Here is a 12040-nt window from a genome sequence, read left to right as displayed (position 1 = left end):
AGAGTAGAAGCAAAGAAAGAAGCTCCAAATCAAGGTCTTACAATGACAAGAGATCTTATAGTCGAGAGCGCAATTGCTACAATTGTGGGAGACCCGGACACTACTCCAATGAGTGTACGACACCCTACAAAAGAAGAGAAGATTCTCCAAGAAGAAGGAGCAAAAGAGAAGAATCACCACCAAGAGAGAGGAGGAGTAGAGATGATCGTTATGAACGAAGACCCTCACGGAGAAGCAAGGATTCGGAAAGGAAGGACAAGTCATCTGTTGGAAATATGCCCTAGAGGCAATAATAAAAGTGTTATTATTATATTTCTTTGTTCATGATAATAGTCTTTTATTCATGCTATAACTGTATTATCCGGAAATCGTAATACACGTGTGAATACATAGACCACAATATGTCCCTAGTAAGCCTCTAGTTGACTAGCTCGTTGTGATCAACAGATAGTCATGGTTTCCTGGCTATGGACATTGGATGTCGTTGATAACGGGATCACATCATTAGGAGAATGATGTGATGGACAAGACCCAATCCTAAGCATAGCACAAAGATCGTGTAGTTCGTTTGCTAGAGCTTTGCCAATGTCAAGTATCTCTTCCTTTGACCATGAGAGCGTGTAACTCCTGGATACCGTAGGAGTGCTTTGGGTGTATTGTTGGAAATATGCCCTAGAGGCAATAATAAATTGATTATTATTATATTTCCTTGTTCATGATAATCGTTTATTATCCATGCTAGAATTGTATTGATAGGAAACTCAGATACATGTGTGGATACATAGACAACACCATGTCCCTAGTAAGCCTCTAGTTGACTAGCTCGTTAATCAATAGATGGTTACGGTTTCCTGACCATGGACATTGGATGTCGTTGATAACGGGATCACATCATTAGGAGAATGATGTGATGGACAAGACCCAATCCTAAGCCTAGCACAAGATCATGTAGTTCGTATGCTAAAGCTTTTCTAATGTCAAGTATCATTTCCTTAGACCATGAGATTGTGCAACTCCCGGATACCGTAGGAGTGCTTTGGGTGTGCCAAACGTCACAACGTAACTGGGTGGCTATAAAGGTACACTACGGGTATCTCTGAAAGTGTCTGTTGGGTTGGCACGAATCGAGATTGGGATTTTGTCACTCCGTGTAAACGGAGAGGTATCTCTGGGCCCACTCGGTAGGACATCATCATAATGTGCACAATGTGACCAAGGGGTTGATCACGGGATGATGTGTTACGGAACGAGTAAAGAGACTTGCCGGTAACGAGATTGAACAAGGTATCGGTATACCGACGATCGAATCTCGGGCAAGTACCATACCGCTAGACAAAGGGAATTGTATACGGGATTGATTGAGTCCTTGACATCGTGGTTCATCCGATGAGATCATCGTGGAACATGTGGGAGCCAACATGGGTATCCAGATCCCGCTGTTGGTTATTGACCGGAGAACATCTCGGTCATGACTGCATGTCTCCCGAACCCGTAGGGTCTACACACTTAAGGTTCGATGACGCTAGGGTTATAAAGGAAGTTTGTATGTGGTTACCGAATGTTGTTCGGAGTCCCGGATGAGATCCCGGACGTCACGAGGAGTTCCGGAATGGTCCGGAGGTAAAGATTTATATATAGGAAGTCCTGTTTCGGCCATCGGGACAAGTTTCGGGGTCATCGGTATTGTACCGGGACCACCGGAAGGGTCCCGGGGGCCCACCGGGTGGGGCCACCTGCCCCGGGGGGCCACATGGGCTGTAGGGGGTGCGCCTTGGCCTACATGGGCCAAGGGCACCAGCCCCTAGAGGCCCATGCGCCAAGGAACCTAGGAAAGGGAAGAGTCCTCAAGGGGGAAGGCACCTCCGAGGTGCCTTGGGGAGGATGGACTCCTCCCCCCCTCTTAGCCGCACCCCTTTCTTGGAGGAGGGGGCAAGGCTGCGCCTCCCCCCTCTCCCCTGCCCCTATATATAGTGGAGGGGAGGGAGGGCATCCATACCTGAGCCCTTGGCGCCTCCCTCCCTCCCGTGACACCTCCTCCTCTCCCGTAGGTGCTTGGCGAAGCCCTGCAGGATTGCCACGCTCCTCCATCACCACCACGCCGTTGTGCTGCTGCTGGATGGAGTCTTCCTCAACCTCTCCCTCTCTCCTTGCTGGATCAAGGCGTGGGAGACATCGTCGAGCTGTACGTGTGTTGAACGCGGAGGTGCCGTCCGTTCGGCACTAGGATCATCGGTGATCTGAATCACGACGAGTACGACTCCATCAACCCCGTTCACTTGAACGCTTCCGCTTAGCGATCTACAAGGGTATGTAGATGCACTCTCCTTTCTACTCGTTGCTGGTCTCTCCATAGATAGATCTTGGTGATACGTAGGAAATTTTTGAATTTCTGCTACGTTCCCCAACAGTGGCATCATGAGCTAGGTCTATTGCGTAGATTCTTTGCACGAGTAGAACACAAAGTAGTTGTGGGCGTCGATATTGTTCAATATGCTTGCCGTTACTAGTCTTATCTTGATTCGGCGGCATCGTGGGATGAAGCGGCCCGGACCAACCTTACACGTACGCTTACGTGAGACCGGTTCCACCGACAAACATGCACTAGTTGCATAAGGTGGCTGGCGGGTGTCTGTCTCTCCCACTTTAGTCGGATCGGATTCGATGAAAAGGGTCCTTATGAAGGGTAAATAGCAATTGGCATATCACGTTGTGGTTCATGCGTAGGTAAGAAACGTTCTTGCTAGAAACCCATAGCAGCCACGTAAAACATGCAAACAACAATTAGAGGACGTCTAACTTGTTTTTGCAGGGTATGCTATGTGATGTGATATGGCCAAAAAGGATGTGATGAATGATATATGTGATGTATGAGATTGATCATGTTCTTGTAATAGGAATCACGACTTGCATGTCGATGAGTATGACAACCGGCAGGAGCCATAGGAGTTGTCTTTATTTATTTGTGACCTGCGTGTCAACTTAAACGTCATGTAATTACTTTACTTTATTGCTAACCGTTAGCCATAGTAGTAGAAGTAATAGTTGGCGAGGCAACTTCATGAAGACACGATGATGGAGATCATGATGATGGAGATCATGGTGTCATGCCGGTGACGATGATGATCATGGAGCCCCGAAGATGGAGATCAAAAGGAGCAAAGTGATGATGGCCATATCATGTCACTATTTGATTGCATGTGATGTTTATCATGTTTATACATCTTATTTGCTTAGAACGACGGTAGTAAATAAGATGATCCCTTACAACAATTTCAAGAAGTGTTCTCCCCTAACTGTGCACCGTTGCGACAGTTCGCTGTTTCAAAACATCACGTGATGATCGGGTGTTTTATTCAGACGTTCAAATACAACGGGTGTTGACGAGCCTAGCATGTACAGACATGGCCTCGGAACACACGCGAAACACTTAGGGTTAACTTGACGAGCCTAGCATGTACAGACATGGCCTCGGAACACGGAGACCGAAAGGTCGAACATGAGTCGTATAGAAGATACGATCAACATGAAGATGTTCACCGATGATGACTAGTCCGTCTCACGTGATGATCGGACACGGCCTAGTTTGACTCGGATCATGTAATCACTTAGATGACTAGAGGGATGTCTATCTGAGTGGGAGTTCATAAGATGAACTTAATTATCCTGAACATAGTCAAAAGGTTTTTGCAAATTATGTCGTAGCTCACGCTATAGTTCTACTGTTTAGATATGTTCCTAGAGAAAAATTAGTTGAAAGTTGATAGTAGCAATTATGCGGACTAGGTCCGTAAACTGAGGATTGTCCTCATTGCTTCATAGAAGGCTTATGTCCTTAATGCACCGCTCAGTGTGCTGAACCTCGAACGTTGTCTGTGGTTGTTGCGAACATCTGACATACACGTTTTGATAACTACGTGATAGTTCAGTTAAACGGTTTAGAGTTGAGGCACCAAAGACGTTTTTGAAACATCGCGAAACATATGAGATGTTTTGAGGGCTGAAATTGGGATTTCAGGCTCGTGCCCATGTCAAGAGGTATAAGACCTCCGATGACTTTCTTAACCTGCAAACTAAGGAGAAAAGCTCAATTGTTGAGCTTGTGCTCAGATTGTCTGAGTACAACAATCATTTGAATCGAGTGGGAGTTGATCTTCCAGATAAGACAGTGATGGTTCTCCAAAGTCATTGCCACCAAGCTGTTAGAGCTTCGTGATGAACTATAACATATCAGGGATAGATATGATGATCCTTGAGGTATTCGCGATGTTTGACACCGCGAAAGTAGAAATCAAGAAGGAGCATCAATTGTTGATGGTTGGTGAAACCACTAGTTTCAAGAAGGGCAAGGGCAAGAAGGGATACTTCATGAAACGGCAAATCAGCTGCTGCTCTAGTGAAGAAACCCAAGGTAAAACCCAAACCCGAGACTAAGTGCTTCTGTAATAAGGGGAACAACCACTAGAGCAGAATTACCCTAGATACTTGGTAGATAAGAAGGCTGGCAAGGTCGATAGAAGTATATTGGATATACATTGTGTTAATGTGTACTTTGCTAGTACTCCTAGTAGCACCAGGGTATTAGATACCGGTTCGGTTGCTAAGTGTTAGTAACTCGAAACAAAAGGCTACGGAATAAACGGAGACTAGCTAAAGGTGAGCTGACGATATGTGTTGGAAGTTTTTCCAAGCTTGATATGATCAAGCATCGCACGCTCCCTCTACCAAAGAGATTGGTGTTAAACCTAAATAATTGTTATTTGGTGTTTGCGTTGAGCATAGACATGATTGGATTACGTCTATCGCAATACGGTTATTCATTTAAGGAGAATAATGGTTACTCTGTTTATTTGAATAATACCTTCAATGGTCTTACACCTAAAATGAATGGTTTATTAAATCTCGATCGTAGTGATACACATGTTCATGCCAAAAGATAGTAATGATAGTACCACCTACTTGTGGCACTGCCACGTAAGTCATATCGGTATAAAACGCATGAAGAAGCTCCATATTGATGGATCTTTGGGCTCACTCGTTTTTGAAAAGTTTGAGACATGCGAACCATGTCTATTGGTGTATATGCATGAAGAAACTCCATGCAAATGGACCGTTTTGACTCACTTGATTTTGAATCACTTGGGACATGCAAATCATACCACATGGGCAAGATGACTGAAAAGCCTCGTTTTCAGTAAGATGGAACAAGATAGCAACTTGTTGGAAGTAACACATTTTGATGTGTGCAGTCCAATGAGTGCTGAGGCATGCAGTGAATATCGTTATGTTCTTACTTCACAGATGATTCGAGTAGATGTTGAGTATATTTACTTGATGAATCACGAGTCTGAATTATTGAAAGGTTCAAGTAATTTCAGTGTGAAGTTGAAAGATCGTCGTGACAAGAGGATAAAAGATCTATGATATGATCATAGAGATGAATATCTGAATCACGAGTTTGGCACAGAATTAAGACATTGTGGAAATTGTTTCACAACTGATACAGCCTGGAACACCATAGTGTGATGGTGTGTCCAAACGTCATAGTTGCACCCTATTGGATATGGTGCATACCATGATGTCTCTTATCGAGTTACCACTATCGTTCATGGGTTAGGCATTAGAGACAACCACATTCACTTTAAATAGGGCACCACATAATTTCGTTGAGACGACACCGTATGAACTATGGTTTGGAGAAACCTAAGTTGCCGTTTCTTGAAAGTTTGGGGCTGCGACGCTTATGTGAAAAGGTTTCAGGTTGATAAGCTCGAACCCAAAGCAGATAAAATGCATCTTCATAGGACACCCAAAACAGTTGGGTATACCTCCTAATTCAGATCCGAAAGCAATAGGGATTGTTTCTTGAATCGGGTCCTTTTTCGAGGAAAGGTTTCTCTCGAAAAGTTGAGTGGGAGGATGGTGGAGACTTGATGAGGTTATTGAACCGTCACTTCAACAAGTGTGTAGCAGGGCACAGGAAGTTGTTCCTGTGGCACGTACACCAACTGAAGTGGAAGCTTATGATAGTGATCATGAAACTTCGGATCGAGTCACTACCAAACCTCGTGGGATGACAAGGATGCGTACTACTTCAGAGTGGTACGTAATCCTGTCTTGGAAGTCATGTTGCTAGACAACAATGAACCTACGAGCTATGGAGAAGCGATGGTGGGCCCGGATTCCGATAAATGGCTCAAGGCCATAAAACCCGAGAGAGGATCCATGTATGAAAACAAAGTGTAGACTTTGGAAGAACTACTTGATGGTCGTAAGGCTGTTAGGTACATATGGATTTTGAAAGGAAGACAGACAATGATGGTAAGTGTCACCATTGAGAAAGCTCGACTTGTCGTTAAGATGTTTTTCGACAAGTTCAAGGAGTTGACTACGATGAGACTTTCTCACTCGTAGCGATGCTAAGAGTCTGTTGGAATTATATTAGCAATTACTGCATTATTTATGAAATCTTGCAGATAGGATGTCAAAACATTGTTTCCTCGACGATTCTTGAGGAAAGGTTGTATGTGATACAACCGGAAGGTTTTGTCTATCCTGAAATATGCTAATAAGTATGCAAAGCTCCAGCAATCCTTCTGAGGACTGGAGTGAGCATCTCGGAGTTGGAATGTATGCTTTGATGATGATCAAAGATTTTGGGTGTATACAAAGTTTATGAGAAACTTGTATTTCCAAAGAAGTGAGTGGGAGCACTATAGAATTTCTGATGAGTATATGTTGTTGACATATTAATGATCAGAAATGACGTAGAATTTCTGGAAAGCATATAGGGTTATTTGGAAAGTGTTTTCAATGGAAAACCTGGATTAAGCTACTTGAACATTGAGCATCAAGATCTATAAGGATAGATCAAAACGCTTAATAGTACTTTCAAATGAGCACATGCCTTGACGTGATCTTGAAGGTGTTCAAGATGGATCAGTCAAAGAAGGAGTTCTTGCCTGAGTTGTAAGGTATGAAGTTAAGACTTAAAGCTCGACCATGGCAGAATAGAGAGAAAGGAACGAAGGTCGTCCCCTATGCTTAAGACATAGGCTCTACAGTATGCTATGCTGTGTACCGCACCTGAAGTGTGCTTTACCATGAGTCAGTCAAGGGGTACAAGAGTGATCCAAGAATGGATCACAGGACAGCGGTCAAAGTTATCCTTAGTAACTAGTGGACTAAGGAATTTTCTCAATTATGGAGGTGGTAAAAGAGTTCGTCGTAAAGGGTTACGTCGATGCAAGCTTAACACCTATCCGGATAGCTCTGAGTAGAGATACCGGATACGTATAATGGAGCAACAATTTAGAATAGCTCCAAGTAGAACAGTTATTTGGAATAGCTCCAAATAGAACGTGGTAGCTGCATCTAGGAGATGACATAGAGATTTGTAAAGCACACACGGATCTGAAAGGTTCAGACCCGTTGACTATAACCTCTCTCACAAGCATAACATGATCAAACCCAGAACTCATCGAGTGTTAATCACATGGTAAATGTGAACTAGATTATTGACTCTAGTAAACTCTTTGGGTGTTAGTCACATGGGGATGTGACCTTGAGTGTTAATCACATATCGATGTGAACTAGATTATTGACTCTAGTGCAAGTGGGAGACTGTTGGAAATATGCCCTAGAGGCAATAATAAATTGATTATTATTATATTTCCTTGTTCATGATAATCGTTTATTATCCATGCTAGAATTGTATTGATAGGAAACTCAGATACATGTGTGGATACATAGACAACACCATGTCCCTAGTAAGCCTCTAGTTGACTAGCTCGTTAATCAATAGATGGTTACGGTTTCCTGACCATGGACATTGGATGTCGTTGATAACGGGATCACATCATTAGGAGAATGATGTGATGGACAAGACCCAATCCTAAGCCTAGCACAAGATCATGTAGTTCGTATGCTAAAGCTTTTCTAATGTCAAGTATCATTTCCTTAGACCATGAGATTGTGCAACTCCCGGATACCGTAGGAGTGCTTTGGGTGTGCCAAACGTCACAACGTAACTGGGTGGCTATAAAGGTACACTACGGGTATCTCTGAAAGTGTCTGTTGGGTTGGCACGAATCGAGATTGGGATTTTGTCACTCCGTGTAAACGGAGAGGTATCTCTGGGCCCACTCGGTAGGACATCATCATAATGTGCACAATGTGACCAAGGGGTTGATCACGGGATGATGTGTTACGGAACGAGTAAAGAGACTTGCCGGTAACGAGATTGAACAAGGTATCGGTATACCGACGATCGAATCTCGGGCAAGTACCATACCGCTAGACAAAGGGAATTGTATACGGGATTGATTGAGTCCTTGACATCGTGGTTCATCCGATGAGATCATCGTGGAACATGTGGGAGCCAACATGGGTATCCAGATCCCGCTGTTGGTTATTGACCGGAGAACATCTCGGTCATGACTACATGTCTCCCGAACCCGTAGGGTCTACACACTTAAGGTTCGATGACGCTAGGGTTATAAAGGAAGTTTGTATGTGGTTACCGAATGTTGTTCGGAGTCCCGGATGAGATCCCGGACGTCACGAGGAGTTCCGGAATGGTCCGGAGGTAAAGATTTATATATAGGAAGTCCTGTTTCGGCCATCGGGACAAGTTTCGGGGTCATCGGTATTGTACCGGGACCACCGGAAGGGTCCCGGGGGCCCACCGGGTGGGGCCACCTGCCCCGGGGGGCCACATGGGCTGTAGGGGGTGCGCCTTGGCCTACATGGGCCAAGGGCACCAGCCCCAAGAGGCCCATGCGCCTAGGGAACCTAGAGGGAAGAGTCCTCAAGGGGGAAGGCACCTCCGAGGTGCCTTGGGGAGGATGGACTCCTCCCCCCTCTTAGCCGCACCCCTTTCTTGGAGGAGGGGGCAAGGCTGCGCCTCCCCCCTCTCCCCTGCCCCTATATATAGTGGAGGGGAGGGAGGGCATCCATACCTGAGCCCTTGGCGCCTCCCTCCCTCCCGTGACACCTCCTCCTCTCCCGTAGGTGCTTGGCGAAGCCCTGCAGGATTGCCACGCTCCTCCATCACCACCACGCCGTTGTGCTGCTGCTGGATGGAGTCTTCCTCAACCTCTCCCTCTCTCCTTGCTGGATCAAGGCGTGGGAGACATCGTCGAGCTGTACGTGTGTTGAACGCGGAGGTGCCGTCCGTTCGGCACTAGGATCATCGGTGATCTGAATCACGACGAGTACGACTCCATCAACCCCGTTCACTTGAACGCTTCCGCTTAGCGATCTACAAGGGTATGTAGATGCACTCTCTTTCTACTCGTTGCTGGTCTCTCCATAGATAGATCTTGGTGATTCGTAGGAAAAATTTTGAATTTCTGCTACGTTCCCCAACATGTATCAAACGTCACAATGTAACTGGGTGACTATAAAGGTGCACTACAGGTATCTCCGAAAGTATCTATTGTTTTATGCGGATCGAGATTGGGATTTGTCACTCCGTATGACGGAGAGGTATCTCTGGGCCCACTCGGTAATGCATCATCATAATGAGCTCAAGGTGACCAAGGTGTTGGCCACGGGATCATGCATTACGGTACGAGTAAAGTGACTTGACGGTAACGAGACTGAACAAGGTATTGGGATACCGACGATCGAGTCTCGGGCAAGTAACGTACCGATTGACAAAGGGAATTGTATACGGGATTTGATCGAATCCTCGACATCGTGGTTCATCCGATGACTTCATCGAGGAGCATGTGGGAGCCAACATGGGTATCCAGATCCCGCTGTTGGTTATTGACCGGAGAGTCTCGGTCATGTCTGCATGTCTCCCGAACCCGTAGGGTCTACACACTTAAGGTTCGGTGACGCTAGGGTTGTTAGGAAGACTAGTATGTGACTACCGAATGTTGTTCAGAGTCCCGGATGAGATCCCGGACGTCACAGGAGTTCCGGAATAGTCCGGAGGTGAAGTTTTATATATGGGAAGTTGTTAAACAGGCACCGGAAAGTTTCGGGGTCATACCGGTATTATACCGGGACCACCGGAAAGGTTCCGGGGGTCCACCGGGAGGGGCCACCCCTCCCGGGGGGCCATATGGGGCCGCATGGGATAGCAGCCAGCCCCTGGTGGGCCGGGCGCGCCCCCCACCTTGGGCCCATGCGCCTAGGGTTGGGGGGAAACCCTAAAGGGGGCGCACCCCCTTGCTTGGGGGGCAAGCCCCCCACCCCTTGGCCGCCGCCCCCCCTAGGGTTTTCCCTAGAGGGCCGGCCCCCTTGCCCTTTCCCCTATATATAGAGGGGTGAGGGGAGGGCTGCAACACACCACAAGCCAAGGCGCAGCCCCTCCCCTCCCCAACACCTCTCCTCCTCCGTACGTGCTTGGCGAAGCCCTGTCGGAATACTGCCGCATCAACTGCACCACGCCGTCGTGCTGCCGTTGGAGCTGCCTTCCTCAACCTCTCCTTCCTCCTTGCTGGATCAAGACGGAGGAGACGTCTCCCGTTCCGTACGTGTGTTGAACACGGAGGTGCTGTCCGTTCAGCACTAGGACATCGGTGATCCGAATCACGTTCGAGTACGACTCCATCATCACCATCCCCTTGGCAAGCTTCCGCTCGTGATCTACAAGTGGTATGTAGATGCAAACTCTCTCCCTTGACTCGTTGCTTAGATGAACTCATAGATGGATCTTGGTGAAACCGTAGGAAAAATTTTAATTTTCTGCAACGTTCCCCAACATCATCAAGGAGCTACACAAAATGAAGACATCAAGCTCATGTTGGTAAATGGGTATTCGGCTCCGACTCCGACAATCACTCCGAGAGAAGCTATCACTCCGACTCCGAATATACTGAAGATGAAGGTGTTGCCGGTCTAGCACTTGTGTCAACCAACTCCTACGACATATTTGATTCACCAAATGAAGGTGTTGGAAGATGCTTCATGGCCAAAGGTCCAAAGGTAACACACCCCGAGTATGTTGATTTCAATAGTGATGAAGATGACTTGCTTGTGGATGATGATTTACTTGTTGACAAATCTAGTGATGAATACTATGATGAAACGTCAATTAATCATGCTAAACAAGATAAAACGAATGACAATGATAAGGAGAAGATTGAGCTTCTAACTAAAGAATTAAACTCTCTTAAGTTAGCTCATGAAACTATCTACGAAGATCATCGAGAACTTTTAAGGGTCCATGAGAAGTTACGCTTTGAAAAGCTCAATCTTGAGCAAGAGCATGAGTTCTTAAAAGCAATCAATGATGATCTCCGCAAGAAAAGTTCTTCTTACATTGCCAAACGTTTACTCTTATCTACTTACATGCCTCAAGTCAAGTCTAGTAACAAGTACAAGAAAGATACTTCCTCTAGTAGTAACAATAATAATGTCAAATCCAATATTGTTGCTTCTAGTAGTTCTCTTGATTCCACTAATGGTTCTCTTAGCCAAGTTACACTTGAGCAAGAAAATAGCTTATTGAAGGGAATTATAGAGAAAGGTGTTTACAAGAGCCTTGCCGGGAGTAAGCAATTCGAGGAAATTGTACGCAAGCAAGGAAGGCACCGGAAGAATCAAGGTGTTGGTTTTGAACGAAAGTTCAATGCCAATGGAGTTGAGTGGGAAGAAGATCAATACCCCAAGACAAAGTTTGTTCCTCAACAAGAGAAGTATGATCCTACTTCCTTCAAGGGAACACAAGCTCAAGATGATCTTCCACCACAAGACCACAAGAACAAAGGCAAGGACAAGCTTCAAGAAGAGATTGATGCATTCGAAGAAGCACCTAAAGCCTCGTTCAAGTGGGTCCCCAAGACTACGTCAAGTTCTACTTCATCAAGTACAACTACAACTCCAAGGATTCCCATCAAGATGATGTGGATCCCGAAGAAGAAGAACTAGAGAGTTCTTGAGGGTGACTCCGCCAACATTCTTCACTCATATCATTTTGGCAAGAACAAGTGCAATCAACTTCCACATCTTGCACTAGTTCAAGGAGTCACAAACCCTCATGTTGGTAAGACAAGGGACAAGGTAACCTAATGAATTCATGGACATC

Source organism: Triticum aestivum, chromosome 2B, assembly GCF_018294505.1.
Source record: "Triticum aestivum cultivar Chinese Spring chromosome 2B, IWGSC CS RefSeq v2.1, whole genome shotgun sequence".
Classification (NCBI taxonomy): Eukaryota; Viridiplantae; Streptophyta; class Magnoliopsida; order Poales; family Poaceae; genus Triticum; species Triticum aestivum.
Note: the sequence above shows the minus strand (reverse complement) of the source record.